At 51.1% G+C, this 24,063-nt stretch overlaps 1 long non-coding RNA gene across 1 annotated transcript in view; it reads left to right on the forward strand.

The window, feature by feature from the left end:
* Positions 1-1,602: 1,602 nt before the first annotated feature.
* LOC132656003 (uncharacterized) overlaps positions 1,603-24,063 on the forward strand; it is a 38,345-nt gene continuing 15,884 nt past the window's right edge. Inside the window, exon 1 of the long non-coding RNA XR_009593960.1 lies at positions 1,603-1,692. This is a non-coding gene — a long non-coding RNA (uncharacterized LOC132656003). The remainder of the gene's footprint in view (positions 1,693-24,063) is intronic.

Here is a 24,063-nt window from a genome sequence, read left to right on the forward strand (position 1 = left end):
CTTGGGTACAACCCACATCCCATCTGGTCCTGCCTCCCTGAGAGGCACACGGTAACAGCGTGGGTCAATGGAGAATGGAGATACCTGGAGACTGTGAGGAATAATCCTGGTTCTTGTGGCAGAGATGGGCAGGTGGTGGCAGAAAACAGGCTTCAATCATGGAGCAAGGAGAGTGTGGCTGCTGTGGAACCTTGGAAAGCAGCGACCCTGCCTCTCGTGCCTCATAGACAGGTACAATGGTGTACATAGCCACAAGCACATCTGCATGCTCATGTGCACACAGGCATAGACACAGATACATACGCCTACATGCATTTGTACAATGGCATGCTCATGCACATATGTGTACAGCTACACACACACACACACACACACACACACACACTACACACACACACACATACACACACACACACACACACACACACACACACCTCATGATGCCCCAAACCTCCGTGGGTATCTAGAATGGCACAGCCACTTCACTCCCTACCCTGAAAGCCATCTGTGAGCCTGTGGTGTGTGGCCGTTGATGGTTGCTCCAGCTGTGGTCCCACCAGCAGATGAAGCTGGCCTAGGTCACAGTGATAGCTAACAACCTTGACATTACCTTCTGCTTAATCCAAATTGGTGCCAGCATCCTTTTCCCCACCATGCTGGATGAGGGAGTTATAGAAAGCCCTGAACAAGAGGCTGGGCCACTTGGAAAGGTATCCTCAACTCTGAAGAAACGATGTATATGACTTGATCACACATGCTGTAGTGGACACAACTTTGGTCCTCAACCAGGAGATCACGGCCTCTGCATCAGAGGACAGAAGCAGGGCCAAACCATGGCCAAATGTTTCTTTGTTTTTATCAAAGCCATGCCTCTGCCTCCCCCTTGAGTGATATTGGCTTAATGTTTACCCTGGCCTTGAACCCTCACCAGGAAGGACATTCATTAGTTCGTGTGGCTTCTAAGGAGGAAAGGGGTTGAACCTTGCTGCCTGGCTCCCGGGAGCTGGAAGGATATTTCTGCACAGATGGCCAGACAGTGTAACAGAGCAAGCTGCTGAGGTTCCGTGCCCACAAAGGGCTAGCATGTTATGAGGCAGACCTCCCCTCCCCTTTTCAGCAGTGATTGATTGAGGTAAGTGTCTAGATGGCTGTAGCCATTTCCACCCCTGGAGTCTTGCCTGGTGCCTAGGACCTTCCAAGTCTTGTGTACATGTGGCTATAGGGGACACATTCCTTAGGAGCATGCCTGGGCAAACTTCCAGATAGAAACAGGAAGAGGGAAGGTACTGTCTCCAGAAGTAGCAAGAGTGCAAGGCAACAACCAGAAATCTGGACAGGTTCTGAAAGTGTCCCCTCAGCTAGGGGGCTCATCAGAAAACTGGGGAGCTGGGGTTCTGGGTTATACCCCTCTCTGGTTCTGGGCTGTCAGTCTTGACCAGGAGGCAGCCGGCTGGAGTGAGAAGAAGCCTCCTAGAAAGGGGCACCTCTTAGTCAGAGAATTTGCATATCAAAGAGATAACCGAGCCCAGCTGTCAGCAGATGCTGGCACCAGAAGCACTGTTGGTCCCAGAGGAGGGGCAGAAAGCAGCAGACGCAAATTCCAGACACTGGGCAGAGAATACAGTGGCATAGAAATGTTTGGATGGGTGTCTGCGGCTCGTGGGCACGCTCTTGGCCTGTCCCAGCTCATAGGTAAGTCCACCAGGTGTACCTGTCTGTTCTCCTCCCCAGGTGCAGAGACCGACCTCCTAACTGGACACTTCTTCATCGGGACAGAGTGAGGCGAACACCTAGATGGCTGTAATCACTTCCAGCCCTGGAGTCTCGCTGTGGTTCTGCTCTGTAGGAGGCTTGGTCTGGTGCCCCGGACCTTCCAAGTCATGGCACACTTGGCCATGAGGGTACATAAACGTGTGTGGAGTTGGTTGATCAGCTGATGGTCCCTATTACCACTCAGTGACGGGCGCCACAGGAGGCATGGGATTGTCAGTGGCCCCTGTACACGCCATGTGCCAGGTGCAGTACAGGGCCTGTAGCATACACCTGTGAAGACCTCTGTGTTCAGCAAGGTACAGACAGGGAACAAATGACCAGTGTTGAGAATATCATGAGGTGTAGCAGGCGTGCTGAGGGCTGTGATGGTTAGAGCAGAGTGGGTGTGGGGTACACAGTTCAGAAGATGAGCAGGTTGTGGTACACAGAGGGACATTCAGGTCAGCGTCTAAATACATTGAGGAGGTCTCAAGTTTCGTTTGGCTTCAACCCTGAGACAGCCTTGGTTCTTGTGTTACTGAAAGAGAAGAATTCAGACAGGACATAATAGCAGAGAGCAAGCAGTCAAGGGTTTAATGAGAGCAAGGAGGGATGCAAAAGAATATCCTCTTTGGAAAAAGAAAATGGGTGGAGCTAAGGGCTACAGCATGGACCGTAGCAGACCTGGGGCTTGTATTTTTCTTCCCCTCCTCCCTCCCTCTCCTTGTTTAGACATTTCTAGAAAGAGGGGTGTGTGCCTCTCAGAAGCCTATTTTACCCAGAATTCAGCTTGTTATAATTAGACGTACATGGGCTAAGAATGTACATAGGGATTTATGTACCGCAGAGTTTGAAAAGTGAACTAGGGCAAGGAAAACAGCACTCTGATCATGTTTCCCTTGAGAGGAAGTCTTGAAGCTGCTTTAAGTCTGCATTAGCAAGCATGAACCACCACCCTCCATGGTTCCTTAGGTCTCACTTTGGGGGCCTTGAGCTGGCTCATCTGGAGTTGACCACTACCGCTCCCTGAATATCTTGACCACAAGTCTCCCACTGCTATTGTCTTTATACTCTATTTTAGACCTTGAGCTGGCCCACCTCCTTTTCATTATGCTTTATCCTTGGACACCTGCTGGTCAATCACTCCTGGGGCTAGAACCCTATAGCTGTGGGACAAGCGACCACAGAACACAAGGAGAAAAGAGACATTCATAGCTCATCATCTCCAGGCATCTGGGGGCTCAGCCTGGACCTTTGAGAAGCATCCTCGGGATTCTGAGGTATAGGTTAGACTTGGAAATGGGGCTCCATCTGAGGCTAGATGGACAGGACCTGCCTCGGGGGTTGCCTACTCGCTAGGGGTTGGGTTTCAAAGCCATCCCCACCCAAGAGCGTCATTTTCTCATGGACCTTTGTCAAGCAGCCCCATTTGGAGTGATCAGGCTCTGCTTTCATGAAATGAAGCCATTGTAGGGGTGAGGGTCCCAGTCAAAAGTCCTGTTGGGAGCTGTGTGGATGAGCGTTGACATGAGTACTTAGGAGATGTGGAGTGGTCTGCCCATGCCCTCATGAAAGGAAGCTTGCTGGACCTCTTCATAGTCAGGATACCACATGTTCTGGTTCCACAAGAACCTATATAAGCCTTCCTGGACTGTGACTTTGGCCCCTGGGGAAAACGGGTGAACAGAGACAGAGAGGGAAGTCCTGTAGGGAGCTCATTTTGATTATGAGTGCTAGAGCAGGCCAAGGGCTTTCTTACTGCCCAGGACCAAGTCCTGCTGAGCGCCCTTTCAGGATGGTGCCTCTTGCTTTTGCACGCTCAGGGATGGGCTGCCAGTGCAGAGGAGAAAGCTATTAGTCTGAACTGGATTTGTGGGTTCGGAGTTTCCTGTGCCGACAGCCCTTCTCTTCAAGTGTCTCATTGCAGACACTTCAAGAGTACATTGCGGAGCATGCTGGGTGCTGTGAGTAAGTACATACTCCAGGGATGGGTTAACATGTCTGGCCTCAGGCATTGGAGGTAAGCACTGTCTAGATGGTTCAAGCAGACGAAGAAATGTGCTGATGCCACACTTGATCTAGAGTTGGGACAGCATGAGGATGAGGGTAGGGGAAGTTGGGGGGATTCAGGCTGAGCCCCAAGCTCACAGCAACCTAGAACAGGCTAATTTGTCTCTCCAGCCATAGGTTTCTAACCCATTGAGTTTCTGTGACTTCCTAAGTTCATGTGTTGAAGTGGCTGTAATTCTGAGAAGGAGCCTCCAAGGAAGCAAACAGGTTAAATGAGATCCTGGAGAAGGGTCTGATCTGTACGTGAGTGTCCTTTAAGAAGATCTCTAGGCAATACTCTTTATGCACCCCATTCCAGTGAAAGAAAGCTCTCTCGAGGACTCGGGGCAGGCTCTGCCAGGAGCTTCAGGAGAGATGCAGATCACAGCCCTCTCAACACCCAACCAGCCAGGAGAAAGAAATGTGTGCTAAGCTGCTGCCAGCCAAGTTGACTTCTTCAGAGAAGGGGCCCCTTCTACTTGGTGTATGTGTGGGAGTGGGAGACAAAGGCTGCCTGATGATGTGGACAGCATCAGAATCTGAGGAAATTCTTACTACCTAGCGAGAGCCCCAGCAGTGGGAGGAGAGCCACCGGGTCAGCAAGCTGTGTGTCAGTCTGGAAGAAGTTGTGAGGTCACTGGTTCCGACTTTGTCAGTCGAAGAGGAAGTGATGCAGAGAGAGGATGCTTACGCACACTCTGAGCAAGAGACTGGCCAAACTGACACCAGGGTCTTCTTGTCCTGCCTTCTCCGTGGTCAGAGGCCAGAGTTAGGATATAGGGGATTCCAGGCAAGAAGCAGGATGCAGTAGGACTTCAGGGCTTGTCTGGGATCCTGAAGTCCCTGGCTGGCAGGATGTGAGCTGTGCGAGTGAGTGAGTGAGTGAGCGAGCAAGCAAGCGTGTGTGCGTATGCCTGCACAGTGAGAGGCAGCTGTCAGCTGTCCAGAGAGCTGGCAAAGCTGGACCTGGGGCTGGGAGTCTCAGCCAGTTGCCATTTATGCATTGGCAATTAGAGACACGCTCAGAGCCAAAGTCCTACAGCAAAGGGGGAGTAGCGGGAGCGTTAGCTACCTCCCAGGAGCCTGGGAAACGAGCGCCCCTGGCCTTGCAGTAGCTGAGACAGCTCTTCCTCTGTGTACATCTTCCTTGTTTGTGTGGGAATGTGGGAGGCTGTAACGGCAGGGCCCTATGGCAGCACGTGCGATCTGGGAGGGGTGAGGTGTCAGGATTTAGATGGATGCATAAGGGCTGCTGCCGTGTTCCTGAGCAGCTCAGAACATAGGGTGCTGAGTGTGGGGAGCACCGGTGCAGCCTGAGTGGTTCAAGTTGCTCTAGCATCAGAGGCCCAACTACATCTCTGCAACAGACCTTGGAGCTTCTGAAAGAGCATTCTGAGCCCACTTGTGCTCCTGTCCTCCTAGGCATGCTTGCCTCCCCCAGGCCTGTCTACCTAATATGGCGTCTTTATCCACAGCCCGTTTAGCCCTGGCCCCTGGCTTTGCAGGCCAACAACCCCTGCCCAGGACACAGGACTCATTTGCAGTTGGCACTCTGGAGACTTAGGATAAAGGGTTGCCTGGCTTCCAAGGTCAGGCTCTCTTTGTAACTGGCCTCCTAGGAAGCCATGACCAAGCATTGTGCCTCCTTCAGTTACTCCTTCCCTCACTTATTCCATGAGCAGAATCATGCCTGGCTTTTTTCTGGTGCTGAGCTACAGTGGTGCAAGCCTGAGTGCTATACCTGTCATGGAGGCTGGAACAGACAAAATCAAATAAGACAGAGAATCCACTCCACAGGCCAAGGAGGCAGGACAGGCACCCAGGGAGAACCAGAAGAGGTGTGTGTGTGTGTGTGTGTGTGTGTGTGTGTGTGTGTGTGTGGCAGTTCCTGGGTCTTTGAGATGGGCATATCCTGGGAGTGAGCAGGAGAAGAAAGACAGGAAGGCAGAGCAAGGGGCTGGGAGGAGGATGCAGGGAAGCAGCAGTGGGACCTTGGGATGCAGATGCTTGAGTCAAAATGAGTTGGGGCAGGGAGGACACTAAGCCTTGAGGTCACTCTAAGACTCCAAGCCAGGGCAGGGCTTCAGGCCCCCAGATTTACCTAGTGCTCAGCATCTCTCCATCCCTCTGCCAGGTCCTTTTTAGGCAGAAGCTGTTTTGATTGTTTGTTGGTTGGTTGGTTTCCATGTTTGTTGAGAAGAAAGACAACGAAAATTTTTTGGCCAAAGATGTGGGTTAGTAAAGAATGTTTTCAGGAAGATTGTCCTGAGTTATAGGAGTGTGCCCCAGAAGCCATCACAGGGTCCTCAAGAGCAGGAGGCAGATAGGGTCCAGAGAGATATGGAAAGCAGAGCTACAGAGAAGAGACCAAAGAAACAGAAGTAGAGCAGAGACATAAAGAGGGAGAAACAGAAGAGAAAAGACAGGTGGAGACATAAAAGGGAGTAGGATAGAGATGGAGAGATATATGGAGGAGAGAGGCGGAGAAGAGCCGAGGTGGAGCATAGGCAGGTGGGAAAGGTGAAGAGGTAGCTGAATAAATGGATCAGAGAGATGCAGCCACAGCCCAAGGCATGCCATGAGCAGGAGGTGAGGCTGTGCCCCTCATAGTCTGTTAATGGAGCAAGGCCAGGTGAACACCTGGAGTCTGACTTGTCTCCAAAAGTGTGAAAGTACATCCTGAGGTTTTAAGCCATCTGCTTTATACTTATGTGTGCTAACAGCCACAGGAAGCTGGTGCTGTCTTGGAGAGAAAAGGTCAGGGAAGAAATTGGGAGCCCAAGAGCTGGCTCAGGACCTGCCCTAGCTTTCCGATGACAGAAGAGGGAGATGGTGGGGCTCAAGTGCCAGGCAGTGCCAGTAGAGCTCATGTAGGGGTGGGGAGTCAGCATGCACTCAGGGGCCCCACAGAGCAAAGGAACTCAGTGTGCACGGGCCTCCTGATCCAGCCTGGCACCCCGGTGGTCCTGGATCCTAAGCAGGATATTCAGAAGCTTGATAAGACACTAAGGAGATTAAGGCAAGGCCTGGAGGTGGCAGAAATCTGAGGGGTTGTTTTCCTTGGAGGCCAGAAAAAAGCACCAACACTCACCTAGCATGGAGATGAGGAAGCTAGATCAGGGGCTTGCTGCCACATAGTGCCATCCTCTGAGGGCCTCAGCCCACCTTCTTAGCTGGTGACAATGATGATGATAATGATGGCAGTGTTTGTGATGGCAGCGATGGCGGCGGTGATGATGACAGGACCGATACCCAGAGTCTTTTGCTAGATACTTGGCACCTAGCTCATCAGACCAGCTTCCTCAAACCCTTAATTAGGAAACGGCTTCTTTTCTGGTATCAGGATACACAGTTCCTCTCTTGGCATTGGCTCACTACAATCTCTCTAAAGTGTATACTTGTTTCACTAAAACTTCTGCTTAAACCGTTTACTGACTCTGGTTAAACTTTCCTTGAAAGTTAAACATTAAGATGAAGCCTTTACCAGGAAATGTCTCAGCATTTTCAGACTCCTTCTTCTCCCCGACCCCAGATACAAACACTTACCCTGTCTTGTGTTTTTGCTTTTAGCCCCCTTGAATCCCCCACTGGCTGGTACCTGGTTTCCATCGCTCATAGCACCCTTTGTGCCTCATGTAGTCATCTTGCTAGTTTGTAAATTACACAGGCCACCAAACTGTGATAAGGAGGCACCAAGTGGCTCCATAGGCATGACGTTACAGATACGCACAGGGACGATTCTGCTCAGCATAGGTTGTAAGTCCTGCTTTGATCAAAGCTTCAGACAACCCTTGACCCTCATGAACTTTACAGATCCTTTCTCTTCCCTCCCCAACATGGGAATTACCAGTGATCATGGACAAGCCCTCACTGCAGACAGTGGGGCCACATGTCTCAAAGCCCTGCTGTTCTTCCCTTCTTACAGAAAACCGAGGCACAGAGATGCCAGGCAATTGGTTGGGCCCTGAAATGGGTCTTCCACATTCCCGGGACTATCAGGTTTTTGTTGCACATAGCAGCTACCTACTTCCCATTGTCAGTATGCGCTGACTGTTGTCTGAGCCTGACGTAGCAGGATGGCCACGGACTCCTTACCCTTGAGCATGTGGCCACTTGGTAACACATGGTTCCATTTGCACACTTACTCACACACTTTCCCATTTTGTTTGCTTGGATCCTAGACCTTACAGATGCTAGGCAAGTCCCCATGGCTTTATTTGAAGCTCTCAAATACATCCCATGATTCAGTTCTTCAGCTAGGGGAAAGGTCAGAGGTAAAACAAGACAACTCATCCTTCCTTGGTGAGATTCTGGCTGGGTCAATGTCTCTGGAACACAGAGCTCATCTGATTCACAGGAAGGACCGAAGTTGAAATTCCTTTCTCCTATCTTACCTATTGTTATTGTGTTACCCATGGGATGGACCAAGGGGACACACTTCATCATTAGGGTGTTCTCAGAAGGAACAGAATAGAGAGGGGAGACAGAGAAGAGGTGTCCCCACAAGATGGGCCTCTAAGGTAGAAATGACCCAGGACAGGTGATGCTGACAGGGAGCTGTGTAAAAGGTGCATGCAGGTTTTAAGTTGGTGTCCACAGTGAGCCAGAGAGGTGGGTTTTGGGGGGAGAGATAATGAATTGGGCTTTGGCATGAGCTGGGATGGGAACAATTAATCCAGGGAGAGGGAGGGCAGTAGCTTGCTGGCGGTACCTGGCAGCTTGCTGGAAAGCTTCTCTAATCGGCTTAGAGATTTATGCAAATCCGGGTGTTGGGCACTTTGATTGGCTTGTGGGAATTGTCCAGCCAGGAGCCCTAATTTTCTCTCAGCACCCTGGCTCTGAGCATGGCTCCCTGATGAGATGCCTCAGCCAGGACAGGATTTTAAACACAATTAGGACCAGAGCCAAAGGAGATTTCCACAGGACAAAGTGCCTAGGGCTGGGCCACCCCGCACTAGCAGCAAGGTGTGTGGGCTGCTCTAAAGGCACACTAGGAATCGGGAAAGTGAGAACCTGAGCCCATGGTGCAGACACAGCCCGGACATAAGCACACGCTTGCTCCAGACCTACTCAGAATCCCAACATAGAACGCAAGGTGACCCTCATGACAGTCTAAGCCTTGATTCCAGGCAAACACCAGACTCTGGTCCTGTCAGATACTGAGCCCTGACATTCTACTTATGCACTAAGCCCTGGTCCTGGACACACACTGAGTCCTGCCTTTGCTCACATGCTGAGCCTTGATCTGGGCATACACTGAGCCTCGAACCTAGCCACATATTCAGCCCTCGTTCACTGAGCTCTGATCATGCCATATACTGAGCCTTGACCCTGTTCATACTCTTAGCGCTCCCGCCAACTCTGATCACACAGTTGAGCCCTGATCCTGGTGATGTACTGAGTCTTGGTTTGGGTACTCATGAGCCCCTACCTTGGTTACACTGAACCCTAATCTTGGTTTTGCTGAGCCTTGACCCTGCTCACTCATGGCCTGGTAGGATGGACACAGGTGAACTACAATCTATTACAGGCAGAGCCTGGCACCATTAGCTGGCTTTGAGCTGAAGCTACCTCCTGTATCTGAGTCTGAAAATTGCCCCAGGCTGAGCCCATGCCTTATCTCAGGAGTCTCAGACCCCCAGTGAAGCATATTATGGATGCCCAAACCTTTCAAGGCTAAGCATTCTGTAGTCCTCTGGTTTGATGACAAGAACCATTAGTAAGCATATTTTCTTGTCACTGTGGAAGTGGATGAACCTGATATCCCCAGATTCGGCAGTCATAGATTGTGCATTCTGTGGGTTTTGCAGCTGTCAACACAATTAGGCCATGAGCAAGAGGGCAAGCCCTCATCTACCTTCTACCAGATGGCTTGGTCTTCTTTTCGTTGCCTGACATGGGAGACGTATGCCCAATGGAAGGTGATCATTCATAGAGCCTGAGGCTGGCACCGAAGGTTTGAAGGCCACAGATGCTGTGTCTGGTGAGGATTGTTTCCTGGGCAGTGAACAGTGACATCTCATACCCATGTCCTCAAATTTTGACGAGTGAAACGTATCTTGGGTTTCTTAATAACACCTCTCATTCCATTCGTGAGGGCCCTAGCCTTATGGTCTAGTCACCAGAGGGCCTACCTCTCCACAAGAGTTTAGGGTAACACACACATCAAGCCACAGCACTAGCCGGCCTCGAAAACATTTTCTTGTTGATGGATGATTTGGAAAAATTCCAGTCCATAAATGAACACTGGTTATCAGTGGACTAGGGGAGGGGCATAGGAGGAGAAGATGTGGGAGGGAGGGATGGGGAGGAGATGAGGGAGGGGGCCACAGCTGGGATATAAAGTGAATAAATGGTAATAAATAATTTAGTAAATTTTTTTAACTGCAATGAGAGAGAACTCTGTAGACAGTTCACGTGGTATCTGACCCTTGTTAGGGCATCCAGCAACGAAGTTCTGGGGCTCCTACCCCTCAGCTCTTCCCAGCCTTGACTACACAAAAGATGAGGAGGGAGACTAGGCTAGCCCAGGTTCTGTGTCACCCCATCTTCCATCCTCCTTCCATCCTAAACAGTGTCCCTCCTGTCTAGTCCTCTGTGGCTGTCTAGTCCTCTAGTCCAGTGTGGTGCCAGGAGGGATGTCTCCAAGGTGAGACACTTATACCCCAGGATGACTAATTTGCTACAGGAAGAAAACACTAAAAGTGTTTATTCTTCTTTTCTTTCTTCCTTTCCTTTAAAAAAATTTTCCAATAAGTGTGTGCTCCACAGTGGACAGTCTGGAACTAATACAGTGTTCCGTGCAGCTGGTGAGGCTCTGGGCTGGACTTCCTGGTACAGAAGAAAGGGGAGGGAGGGCTCATGTGACTTATTGGCAGGGACTGAAGACAGGGCTGGACATGTGGAGAGAAACACAGAAAGGGGATGGCTATAGGCCACTGGCTCAACCTTCTTCAGTCTCTGAGCCAACGGGAGCTTTGTCCTGAGCTGTCTTATCCCATCAGGAACCAAGACTAGGTGCCGGTGGGCCTTCATCTATCAGGTTTCCCAAGGGCTACTAACAGGAAAAGAGGTGACTTATAGCTCTTCCTGTCTGGAAAAGCACTGCAGCCCAGAGTGACATCCAACAGAGACATGAGCACAAGTATGGGGGAGAGCTGTCCCAGTGTGGGAAAGGGGGCAGTGACTCCTAGGGGTATGGGCCAAGCATGGTGGTGGGCATCCATTTTAGGCTTCTGCTAAGGTGGGTGTGTGACATTCAGTCCCCCAGCAATCATCCCCACCTGTACATTCAAATCGGTCCCGTCTGACCCACGACCCCGGATATGGACAGGCTGCTGTTCTCAGCACATACCTGTTCTCTTGTCCCAGTGGACAGGTTGGTGAGGTGGTGCAGAGACGGGTGACCCAGTGCAAACTGCAGGCTCGTTGTCGTCGTCAGGGATCGAAAGAGGTGGGTATAGCAGGTGCACAGGGCAGGTTCCCACACTTTCCCCTGATCTTTAAGCGTTAAGCTCGTCCAATTGGCTATTAAGATGTAGGGAGGACTTTGTTCAGCATCTTGAGCATCTTGCAACTGATTCAGGTCACTTGGGCACTTTCTTGCTCACTGACCCAATCTCTAACCTGAGGATAGACACAGGGCACTCTGCCTTGGAGCTGAGCCACAAACTGACAGGGGCCCCAGCGTTCACCTCATGACCCCTTTGAAACCTGTAGCAACCAGGAGCAGGTATCCCTGGCATGCTCCCATCACCTGCTGGCCTGGGTGCTGGCTCCGCACTGTGTTTCCCTTGGCCTTGGAATGAGATTGCTATGCTTGGCTGACATCATTGTGTGTGTGCATGTATGCACATGTGAGGCCTGAGTTTTCTCATACGTGTTTTTGTTCCTTTAGAAAATAGGGTGCTGGCTGTGGAGGAAAGGATACAGATACAAACCTCAGAGGCCCAGGGACTCGCATTAATTTCCTGTGGGCTTTGAGGGCCTCCTGTCCTCTGCACGGCTCCTTCCCTGTCCCTGACCCCTAGACCAGCAGGGGGTTGTCCACAAGGAACCCCTTGACGCTGGATGCTCCTAGAAGGCACATCAGTACCCAGCCCCTGCTTGGCCTTGCTGTTTCCCTGCTCAGTCCTCGGGTGATTCTGAGCAGAAGGGAGTCTGTCTGACCTTCAGTGCCAGATGGTGCAGTCCCTAAAGGGGTCAGCCACAAGAAGGCCAAGGACAGGAGCAACAGAAAGTAACTAGAGCCATGAGCTTCTGTTCCAGCCTTGGCCCTAGCCTTAAATTATAGGCTGTGTGAGCCAAGCAAGCAAATTAACCTCTCTGAGCCTATTTTCTTAGCTGCAAATTGGGGATAATAGCAGGAACCTGTCCCAGAATAAGGATTACATGCAATAATTCATCTGGCTGAGGGCCTAGCTAAACAATGGAAACCACTGTTACCCTGAAAATCCCTGAAAGATGGGCAGTGTCTCATCCAAGCCCTTCAGTCTGGGACTCACATTCCTCTGGATGGAGCCTGGCTCCTGCACAGCTCCACCACAGTGTGCGGCACACTGAGGCCTGGAGAGGCAAGTTTGCCTCATCTGCGTTGCTATGTCTCAGTCAGTCAGCAGGCCTTCAGGTTTTTGCCCTGACTATGAATCTCCAAGAAGAAACCATCCCCAGGTCCTCTTCCTGTTCTTGACCTGGGCCATTCCCACGGTGCACAAGGCACTATTGAAAGACCAGGAGACCAACAGGCTAAGCCACCTGCCAGTGCACAGCCATATTACCTGAAATACGGCAGTTTGTCAGGAATGTGGAATATCTACAAAAAGAGAGAGGATGAATTTGGGGCTGCAGAAGCTGCCATCCTGCAAGCCACCTGCGGGTGGGGGTTCACAGCAGAGCCGCCCTAGTCTCTTCTGAGTGAAGCATACTGAGGTGCAGGTTCCTGGCTCTCCAGAGAGAACCTGTCCCCAGGCACAGCACAACTGAGCAGCTTTCCTCGCCCTGATGATGCCTCCTGGGTCACCTTCCAGGAAAGCCCTGCATTCCATCTGACAGCTGTTTATTCCAAAGGTGGAGGGGAGCTGTGTCCCTTGCTCCTTTGCTCATGGCTGGCACTGCCTTGATGGTACCCATGCCTGGCCTTAGGCACAGGTAGTCAGACAACCGAAAAGTGCAAAAGCCATTGTTTCTAGCCTGAGGGAGTCAGAGCACTGGCCCTAGTGGGCAGCCCCAGGCACTGGCTTTGTGCTTTGACATTCAGAACTGGGGAGAGGAAGGCCCTAAGGCCGTTTGTGGCCCAGTAACCCCAAAGTGGGCATCCCCAGTAACCTGGCAGGCATCCACTACCTTCTTGTAGCGAGGCAGCAGAGCTGAGGCCTGCAGAGCCCACACAGCCCTATGGTCAGACAGCAGCCACCAGCCTCCTTCACACAGACCCTCCCTGGGGCAGGTTTCCCAAGCCCAGTTCTGTCACGAAAGGAAACTGTCTGATGGAAACTCGGTATGCTGTGTGCTCCCAGTGGCTGGCCCATTTGCAGTCAGGGGAAGGACAGGAGGCATCTGCTTCCAGGTCTCAGTTCAGGGCTGTTAGGATCTCAAACCTGGGACAAAGGGCTAACTGAGGTGACTATTTAACATATCAAGGTGGACCTAGCTGCCAGGTTTTCCCAGAATCCTTCAGTCCCTACCTGTTACAGGGTATGGCTGGCATATCCTACCCCCTACCCTAAATTTCTCCAGCCCAGGGGCTGGGCTGCCTTTCACCCAGCTCTGCATTCCTATATAATCTGACAATTTTAAATACTGAATCTTTTTGATCTAACCTTTACAACTCCTGGCCTCTCCTGGCACACCCTCTACCCACCCTCAACCCCTGCTTCTCATGGCCTGGCTCAGGGTCATGTTCATTCTGTATTCTCCCACATGTCCTTCCTCTGACTACGCTCTTTCTTTTATTTATAATAAACCTTCTCCACCATGCCTAGGAGCAGTCATGTCCTTCCTTTTTCTTTCTTTCTTTCTTTCTTTCTTTCTTTCTTTCTTTCTTTCTTTCTTTCTTCCTTTCTTTCATTCTTTCTTTCTTTCTTTCCTTCTTTCCATTCAAGGACCTTCCACGGATGAAATGGCAGACAGTCTCCCAGGGCCCAGGGAAGACAGAGGAGCTGTGTGGTGCTAGGGTGGTACTGCATGCAGGGCTTCAGGGCTGTGGGTAGCAGTGGGGTTTCCTCAAAACCTGACTGGCCTATGGGGCTGGCAGAGGCCACTGGCTCCTTCCAGTGGAAGTAGAGCCATCCTGGGAAGTCCAGGCTCTTCCTTTGGGCCCTTCTGTACCAGAGGAAGTACTACAGGCTCCTGGCTCAAGTAGGCACCACTCAGGCTAAGTCTTAGAGAAAGAAGGTAAGGGAGGGGCCTTCCAGTCACTACCTAAGCCTTCAACAGGTTCTCAACCAGCCAGTGCTGGTGGGGAGGACCCCTATTGGAATCTAGGCAACAGGAATCTTGAGACAGACCTTCAAGTGAGGAAATGGCCTGCGATGTCTCTCCTGACTTTGACTTACAGCAGAGAATTGGGTGCTGGCTTGTGTGTGCAATCCCAGGCACAAGCCACATCTGGCTAGGATGAGACCTTCCAAACATTCAGGAGGAATTGGTTTGGAGCAAAGGCCTGAATTGGAGCTGCCTAGGTGGATACAACATGTATACTTTAAGATTGTGGTCCTGCAATTCACATGGAGCATAGTCAGGAGGCCCTCTTCGGAGGCCCTACCTGCAGCTCCCAAATGCCTTGCCACAGCTAAAGACTCTAAGTTCTGGCTTGTCCTGCTGTGAGAAGCCTCTGGTGGCCTGGGCCAGACAGGCCAGTCCTGAGTCTCATGCCTGATTGGCCTGCGTCTGAAGTCAAGTGTGTCTTTCTCCCAGCCCCCAATATCCCATCTTAATAAGCCCATAGGGACATCTAGGAGAACAAAATGATCGGGAGCAATGCATAGCATGGTCTCTCTGGGGAAACTTTGTCACGCAGCAGGCATGGATCATGGAGGTGGAAGTTTGGCAAGAGGCGATGACATTGTTCAGATGGGTCTTTCTTATCAGGCCCCTCTGTAAGACAGGGACATGAAATCATAGTCTTGGGAAGTGCAAGGGAGATGAGTACCAAGCCTGCCCTGTCCTCTGGTTTAAGCTAACCCTGAGATGGTACCCCTGACATTGTGCCCCATGCCCTGCATCTGGGGACAGATAATAGCCACATGAGGCCTTAAGAAGTTTACTAACAGGGAAGGGGCTTCAGGATATTGTCTGCTAAGTGCTGAATTCAATGTTTGCCCTTTCCAACAACACAACACACATGCGGCTACACAGTTCATCAGACACTGGGGGATGCTGGCCACACTGCTGTGTTTTCAATTGTCCTATATATCTTTACTGATGACTGTGGTGCTGTTAGGCATGCAGCTGTGACTGGCTAGATGCAGGCTGTCCTTGCAGAGCACAGCAGCAGGAGCAGGAAGTGGGAAGGTAGTGGGACTTGCTGTTAGGCTGCTGGGGGCCCCATAACTGTAACTGGCCATTTCTATGTTCCTGCTTCTGTCCTGAAGGAACTTAGAAGCATGCACCTGCCTAAGGGGTGGTGAAAGGGATGGCTGCTGTGGAACACACAGCTGGTGACAGAAAAGATCAGGCCCCAGTCAGGTGCCCAGCCCTGGGAGACTGGTTGCTTCCTCCACAAACCAACCAGGAGTATTGTAGCAGGGGATCTCCTAGAACCTGGGTCCCTGGGAGACAAGAGCCACCAAGAGGAAACTAGAGACCCTTGCCTTGGCCTGACTGACTGCCTGACAGCAGCCTCTACACTATATGCTAAGAGAGAAACCAGCTCACCCCTACCCTTGGGAACAGCTAAGGAAGCTGCAACCTGAGCTCTGTTTGAGGCTCTGCAGTGCATCGGGGTTGTCCTGGGTCCCTGTTCCTCTACTTTTTCCCTTTTGGGGAGATCACCAAGGACCCTTACATCCTGGGTCTCTGGTAGACAGTGCATGCAGACTGCATATCATCCTTTAGTTGTCACCTTGCTACCACAGTGTGCTACCTACATCACACAGACACAGCACAAGAGGTCAGTGGGTCAAGAGCCAAGTGTTGTGTGACTTCCTGCTGAGCAGGCTGACACAGGCACAGGGATTCTGCTGTAATAGGTGGGCCCAGTGGGTGCTGTTGAGAGGTGCTGAGCTCACAGGAGCCAAGGGCCTGGTCCAGTGTTGCTGAACAGATCTCCAGGCTTGCCAGCTGGGTGGCGGCCATGACAGCCTGGCCCATTGTCTCTCACAGATGGTCTCTGTGAACAAAGGATGGCAAGACAGCAGGTGATGAGTGTGATCCGGGTGATAGGGCCCAGCAGCACTTAGAGAGACCCTCCTACCACTTGGCCCCAGCCTGAGGCACAGTGGTTAGTGTGAAAGATGTGGGCATTCACATGGTTCCTGGGATCTCAAGGCCTACTCTGCCCATCTGCACCCTCTGTGCTATAGGAGACTGTCTCAGAGTGTCTCTGCTTCTACCATCAGACTAGTCCAAGACCTTCGTCTCCAACATGCCACCAACTGTGAAATTCTTCACACTTCAGCAAATGCCAGCATAGGCCTGGAAGAAGTGAGCCTTTCTGAATGGTTGCAGGCCGAAGCAGAGCAGTGGCTGGGTTGAGTAGCATCCAGCCCTTCCCCAAGTTCAGAGTCACCCAGATCCTCCAAATGTGACCTCTTGTTGAGAGAGGATCTCAGCAAATGGGGTGAGTTAAGGAGGGCTCGCAATGGATTTGGTCGGGTTCTAAATATCTGGTGCTTTTACAAAGAGGGCAGGACACAGAGAGACCTTTTTGCCCCTGAAACTGAGAGAGGTCTGGACAGAGCCTGCCTCAAACCTCCAGAAGAAGCCCTACCAGCCATAGTTCCATTCCAAACACAGCTTTCTGACTCACCAGGGAACACATGTAAGCTATATTAGGCCACTGAGGTATGGGAGTTTGTCTGCCCCATACCTGGAGTTTGGAGCCAATCTCTGAGCTAAGGAGGATCCAAGACACCCCACAGGAAACCTGGCCCCCTTTGTCTGTCAGAACTGGCTGAAGTGAGCTGAATGATGATAAACTCCATAACATAAAACCACAAGGAATAAGTCTCATCTTTGGTAGTCATCAGGGTCTTTCACTCACCACAGCATTTAGGGGACTACCGTTGGCTCCATAGCCAGCTTTAATATCCTGCTTGCTCTAGCTGAGGGAGAAGTATGTTCCATCCTTGCAACTTACCATGCCACTCTGTACCCAGGGCCTCTTCTTTACCTAGATTCTTCTGGGTCCTGGTTTCTGGCCTGAGTCAGTGGGGGAACCATTTCCTGAAAGGAGGTACTATGGGCCAGAGACTGAGATGAAAGTAGAGCAAGGCCAGTCCTCACCTAAGGAGCTCACCCTCCCCCCATGCCCACGGTCTCTATCATCTCCCAGCAAGCTGCCCTGTCTGAAGTCTCATGTGGGCTCTCAGAGATAATTACTGAAGGTTTCTGTTCAGAATAGACTACTCTTCATTTTTGTTTTGTTTTGTTTTGCTTACAGGACACTCAAATTTAAGTGGAGACCCTGTATAGTATCAGGTGATATTACTGAAAAATTGAGGGAACATCAGCAAAAGGGTTGGGATAGCACAGAAGTCCCTTGTCCTGGTAGCCAAACGGCCAAGGGACAGTGAGTGGACAAAGGAGCTGCAAGCTGACAGAGCAGGCCCTGGATTTTCCTGCTTTCATGTGCCATGGGTGGTTGCTGGAGAATGAGGAGCCAGAGTCTACTTCATGAAGACTGTTCTGGCTACTGGGGTAGAGAAAAGAACCATGTTTGGGGGGCTATGGGGGAGTCCCTGCGTGAGTAGTGGAGATTCTGGGAGAGCGAGCGTAACTCTGTGATGGACAGGGTAATGGTGGGGCCAGCATGTGTTGCATTTACAGACTTCAGTTGAGGAGAGAGGACTGTTCCAGAGAAACCTAAGTAGTGAGGACCAATGTGCCTGAAACTCTACAGTACATGTCCAGGGGCTCAGCCTTAGAAGCCTTGCTTACCCATGAACACCAAGATAAGAAGAAGACAAGTTCTCCCAGGAAACCACCATCTTCCACCCACTGTAGAGAGCCCTTTTCAGGAGCCTTCCACTCCTGGGGCAAAAAGAAGGCTAGGTACTTGAGAAGCCACACACGGAGGCAGCTTCACAGCACCAGGAGGGCCTGGAGCAGAGTCTTGCATTGACAACTCTCATCTGCTCAGGGTCTTTGTTTGACCAAAGCCTACATCTTCTGATTCCATTCTTTTTCTACAAAGAGGAAGTGTTGCAGAAGACCCAAAGCCACAGCGGCTTGCCTCCAACTCATTTCGCAGTCCAATTATCTAAATTATTGCTTTGCCCTGGCACAAAAGGAGGAGGCTCAATTTAAAAGTCGCTGGGAGATAAGTGCTTGGTTGCCTCCCTTGTCAACAATGCATAATAATTTTGATCAGGCGCTCATCACGTTTTGATAGCAGCCACAATGGCTGTGACCGGGGTCTCTGGGGACTTTATTTTTAGCTCGAAAATCACAAAGGAGGAGCCAGGAGGAGACTTCGCAAGAGGCAATCTGGGCTTTTGAATTCTGGCTCCACAAGGCCACCAAAAATTGGGTTTGGCTTCCGGAGAGCAGAGAGGTAACCAGGAGTGAGAGTGGGAGGTTCCCAGGGCTAGAACAGGGACAGCCTGGAAGGGGTACCACACTGTCTAGTGCAGAATAAGTGTCTCTCCTGGGGATGTTCGCTGTCTCCAGGCCTGGCAAGGATGGGAGAAGGAGCGGTTATTTCCTGCTGAGCAGCCCAAGCCTGCAAGAGAGAAAGAAAGCTAACAGTCTGGAGGTGAGAGAGCCTCTGGGAAGAGGCAGCCACTGGCCTGAGCCAGGAGCAAGCTTTGATGGTCACAGATGGAGTGGGCAAGGAAAGAAGGGTGTTTTGTGTGGGTGCAACTGTTTAGGCCTGGGTAGGCCTGGGGAGGAATGGGCCTGGCCCAGAAGAGAGTGTGGTGGGCAGAGGAGGAGATGGGTGCAATTTTAGGTCTGTGGGAGGACTTTGTTCAGTGGCATGGCAGGGAGCTGTGGAAAGCATGTGAGCCTGTGAAGGATCAGCTGGTGCTGATGTTGATCAGAGGCATCATTTCCAGGGTGGTGTGTGTGTTTGTGGCCAAGGATCGGTGGAGGACATAGAGTTTGGTTGGTCTTTCTCTTTCCTGGTCAAGGATTTCCCTTAGAGGGAGGGAGAAGGCCCCCAGACTCACCTAGAGCTGGTTTTCCTAAAATGGCACGGAAGGCTGTGGCCAGACCGAAAACATACCAGCCAAGTCTTAGGCAGGGGAGGTCCCTGAAGTCCCTGACAGAATGAAATGTGATCCTCATGTGGCTTGCTTAGGTTACCCACCCTCCTGAGTGGTGACTTTTTTGTTTTGTTTTGTTTTGTTTTATTTTGTTGTTTCTTAGTGTCCCGGGACACTGGCCTGGTTGTTTGAATAGGACCCAAGCTTGCGTGGTAGTCTTGGGGGGCCAAGGGTGCTGAGAGGGATGGGAAGTGGCCCTGGCCCTCTGACTTTGTATTGTAGAGGGGCTCAGAAAGAGCCACATGCTGACAGCTGGAGATTCTGACAGAGATCTACTACACTTTTTGCTGTGGCCGTGTCTCTCCAGGTCTTTTACCTTGGGCAAGAAGTCACTCAGGATTCTACTACAGTGGGAGCTTTTTTTTTTTTAAGAGGAACTTTGAAGTAGGTTGTGTTCAGACACAGAAACTGAAATGATAGCTGGCTGTTTCCTGAAGCAGGATGCAGGGCTCTAAGGATGTACAAGGGACAGGGCAGAGGGTACCAACCTGCCTCATGATTCCTATAGGATGAGTGAGGTGGACACAGGACTATAGCTGGATACTTTGAATAATGTTGGTGGGCTCTGGGTTGCTGGGGTGATCCTTGGCTGACCACTCATGGCTGGGCAACTTAGAAAGAGGGTGAGGCCCCAATGCAGGAACTTGTAGTGTAGAGTCTCAGAGTCAGAAGATTGTACCATCCCTGGGGACAGGAGGCCTGGAAGACAGTTTTTATGGGTCAGATGTTAAGCATGGAAAAAAAAAAAAAAAACATTAGGAGACCTGGGTCTCCGCCTCATCCTCCATCAGTCACTAGTTGGATGGCAGAGGACACCACATACTGGCCACCCCTGTCTTTCTGGGTCACTGGATAGCTGCAGGGTCTGATCCTGGAGCCCAGGCTGAGGACTCATTGATTGGCCTGTCTCCTAGCCCTGCCTGGGATCTGCCTCTGCCTAGAAACTTTCCTGAGTGACCTCTTCAAACAGTCTCTCTTGCTGTGACCTATTGGTCCCAGTTTCTATGCCTGGTGTTTCTGTTCCTTCTTCGTGACCTCATGGCAGGCTTTGGCCTTATATCCTGATGGGCAAACAATATGTCCCCAGAGCTGTGGAGACAGGTACCACTGCCCTTGCATTCAGAAATGAGAGGCAGGAAGCAGACCCAATTACTGGAGGAAGGCCATAAGCAGAGAGGGAAGATGACAAAGAGTTGCCTGGGCCTGGTCTGGCTTTGGTGGAAACCTTCATGGGGAGGACGAACATGAACTCTTAGATACGTGGATAGCCTCACTCCTGTGCGCCCGAACAAAGCCTGAATGTACAAATCTATGGCTCTGGTCACCTTACAACCCTACCCACCCTAGACCTTATCCTTTTGGGTGCCAAATGGGATATGACCCCCTGAGGTAGGGTGGAAGCCTGAGGTCAGGAGTAGGGTACTGCTAGGCTGATGACCCAGCCGAACAATGAATTCTGACTCTCAACATAGAACTTGGCTTGCGAGTCAGTGTCTTTACAGAGACCCAGTTCCATTTGGGCAAAGCCTCTCCCTCCCTCAACCTCTGCGCCCAGAGGACAGATCCACAGAGCAGCAGGAGGCCCTTGAGGAAGAAACCCAGTGTACTCTACTCCCTGTGGACACAGCCAGCAGACACACAGTGCAATGTTCGCTTGGCATTCCCATCATGGATCACTTCCTGCTTGACTGCTGGGAAGAATTCCCTTAACTTGGTGAGTCAGCTCTCAGAAAATTTTTGTCCCTTATTCAGAGGCCTACCCCCCCCCGCCCACATACACACCTTTCTTCCCAGTTTCTCTCCTGAGCTTCCATATGGGACACTGTCTGCATGCTCATATAGTGATTCGGTTATATGTTATGCCTTTGGGTGTTGTGGGAGACCTGCCCACTCTTAGGAGTCCACATTGGTTTCTTTCTCCTTCCTCCCTCCCTCCCTTCCTCCCTCCCTCCTTCTCTCCTTCCTACCCTTGCCTCCTTCTTTCCTTCTTTGCTTGCTTGCATTGTGTGTGTATGTGTGCCCAGGCTTTTGTGCATGTGCCTATGGGAGACCTTGGGTGCTGTCACCATGTTTTTGGAGACAAGGTCTCTCACAGATCTGAAGTTCATTGAGTAGGCTAGGCTGGCCCAAGTGAGCCCTGGGATCTGTCTTCCCTGACCTTGACCTCCGCAGCACAGTATTACAAATGCATCTTCTTGGCTGTTTAGATGGACAATGGGATTGAACTCACTCATACTTTCTCATAGGCACTTTCCCAGTCAGGGCTTTATTCTGAACTTTTAAATCCCAGGGGCATGTTACCAAATTTGGGGGTTACAGCCTGTGCTCCTAGTCAGGTCTGGCCACCCTTTCTCAATAAACCCACTAAAAGAGTTCAATTAGCCACAGAAAGCAGGAAAAGGAGATTTACTCAATATGCTCACATTGGAAAGAGAGACCAAGGGATTTGGGGATTTAGAACCCCCAAACCTGTCTTTGGGGGTTCTAAAATGAGATTAAAGTTTATATGAAAGGCCAAAGATTGCACATCTAACAGTCGCAGTGGCCCGCCCCCACTGACAACCCTCTCTCTCCATTTACCCAATCTTTCCCGAGATTTTCAGTCTCATCCTGTGAGGAAGTCTGACAAGTTGTTAGAACTGTGTGATATCTCTCTCTGTAAGGGAGAAAATCCCCCCCCCCGTGCCCTTTTCTTCTCCTAGTGTGCAATTCCTGGGGGGAAAGTCCCACTTTTTTTGAGGTCCATTGTTTTGATAGTCATCAGGCGATTAGTCAGATTGAGAGACACAGGTGTCTCCTTAGAGCATCTTCGTGTCTGCCAGGCCAGTTATAATGGCTTTCTAAGTTCTGTCACCTCAGCTGACAAAAATGCCTCCTGGGGAAGATTAGGCCTAATGTTGCATTTAAGAGAGGCTGAACAAGAAGGTGTCTCTTGGCTGGCTCACGATGTGAGGCTAATGCCAGCAGGGGGAAAAAGGCTCACCTCCCTTGACAGTGTGAACCAGTCAAGAACCAAGAGGTGCCGGATGGGAGTGAGTGAAGAACAGACCTGGAACCTTGGCACCTGTCATGGCCCCTGCTCTGGAGGGACTTCAGGCTGGGTGACATGTAATGCAGCTCTTCTGGGCAGAGACTGTGACCATGCAGCTCCTATGGTACCCCGTCCTTCAAGGGTATCTGGGAACAGCTTCCTACTACCACACTGCTGTGTATCTTGACTTACTTACCAGGCACAGGGGTGAAGCCATGAGTGCAGCTCGCTGAGCTAGATGCTGGTGGCCCTGTGAGTTGCTTCATGTGGAGAATGGGACGTCTCCACACTGTCCCTGCCTTCTTGCTGCAGATGGATAGGAGAGTTGCTCTTGGACACAGGGAGCTCCATGTGCCAAATGTAGCCACAATGGCATCCACCCTAATCTGCAGCTCCAAGAGGAGCCCGGTGCCAACAAATAACACTGAGGCTCATATGAGAGGCCAGTGTCTTCATTCCTGTTCCTCTGCATGCCGGAGAGCTGTGCCCTTGAATTGTGTTGCTGGGTCTCAGGGCTCTAGCCCCACTGGCAAAGAGAGGTGAATGGCAGCACCTTCCTACTGGCCTTGGGTGTTTTGTGGGTGATCTGCCTCTATACTCACCAGGGCTGCGGGGATAAGAGGCAAAACTCATAAGCAAGGTTAAGACAGGGTGAAAGCCTTGCATTTGGTCAGACCATCAAAGTGCCAGCTTCAGGAAGTGGTTAGCATGAACACCCAGAAGGGGACCTCTGCCTCCATTGCTACTGAATTCCCATCTTCTCTTCTCTGACTGAAAGGGACAGCTGTCTTGCCTCAAGGTCTGCCCCAAGGATTTTATGAGATAACAGGGAAAAGGGACCTTGAAAGTGATCAAGGGTCACTGCTACATGGCCATCGTCCTAATCTCTGTAAGTACAGAGGGTAAATTTTAAGGACCACACAGGCCTGCAGCCCATGATTAATACACATGGGTCATGGATACTTACACAGTGAACCTCATTTAGAAGTAAATGACAGCAACAAGTCAGTGCTGGCCACAGAACAGCATAAGCCTGAATGCACGTCTGCCTGCTCTCTGGGCCCTCACCCTTTACTGTACATACAGACGGATACCCACAACCACAAGAACCTGTCCCTCCTGTGTGTCCAGAACTGAGGCCTGGGATGCTTGGAGACTGGATGTGACATGGGTAGAGCAGCATCCTCTGTCACCCCAGAGACAGCCCAGTTTATTGTGAGCAGCTGGACTGCAGAGGAAGTGCAGGTTTTGCTGCCTCCGGGTTGCATCTGTGACTTCTCAGCTGTCTGCCTTAGCAGGGTGCTTTCCCACCCGTTCTGTGTAGCTGTGAGCATCATAAAAGAAGTCAACTAAGCGCGGGACACATCTCATTAAACCAAGGGCATGCATGGATGATGCTGAAATAGTCCATGGCTTAAGGTACCGCTAAGAAGGACAAAAGACCAATGGTGGGCTCTAGGAATCTACAGCCACTAAAGCATGTCTCGACCTCAGCTTTGCTCCCTCGGGAGCAAATGTGGTCGTCAGGTAAGCAGATATCTACTACACATAGTCATCTGAGGGGCTTCGAGGAAGACAGTCTGCTTGATGTGGTTCCCAAAGCCAGGAACAAGAGCAGTGGCGTGAGTTATGGGGTCACAGAAGCTCAAGGGAGCACGTTGTGTGGCATCAAAGATGGTGGGCTTGTAAATGCCCCAAAGTGCTCAGTTAAAGAACTACCCCTCTTCCATCTCTAGAGATGACCTGCAAGGGAGGCGGGTAGAGCAGCTGCCCCCAAAGTCCTACTCAGCTTTGAGTCCCCCAGCT

Source organism: Meriones unguiculatus, chromosome 8 (assembly GCF_030254825.1).
Source record: "Meriones unguiculatus strain TT.TT164.6M chromosome 8, Bangor_MerUng_6.1, whole genome shotgun sequence".
NCBI lineage: Eukaryota > Metazoa > Chordata > Mammalia > Rodentia > Muridae > Meriones > Meriones unguiculatus.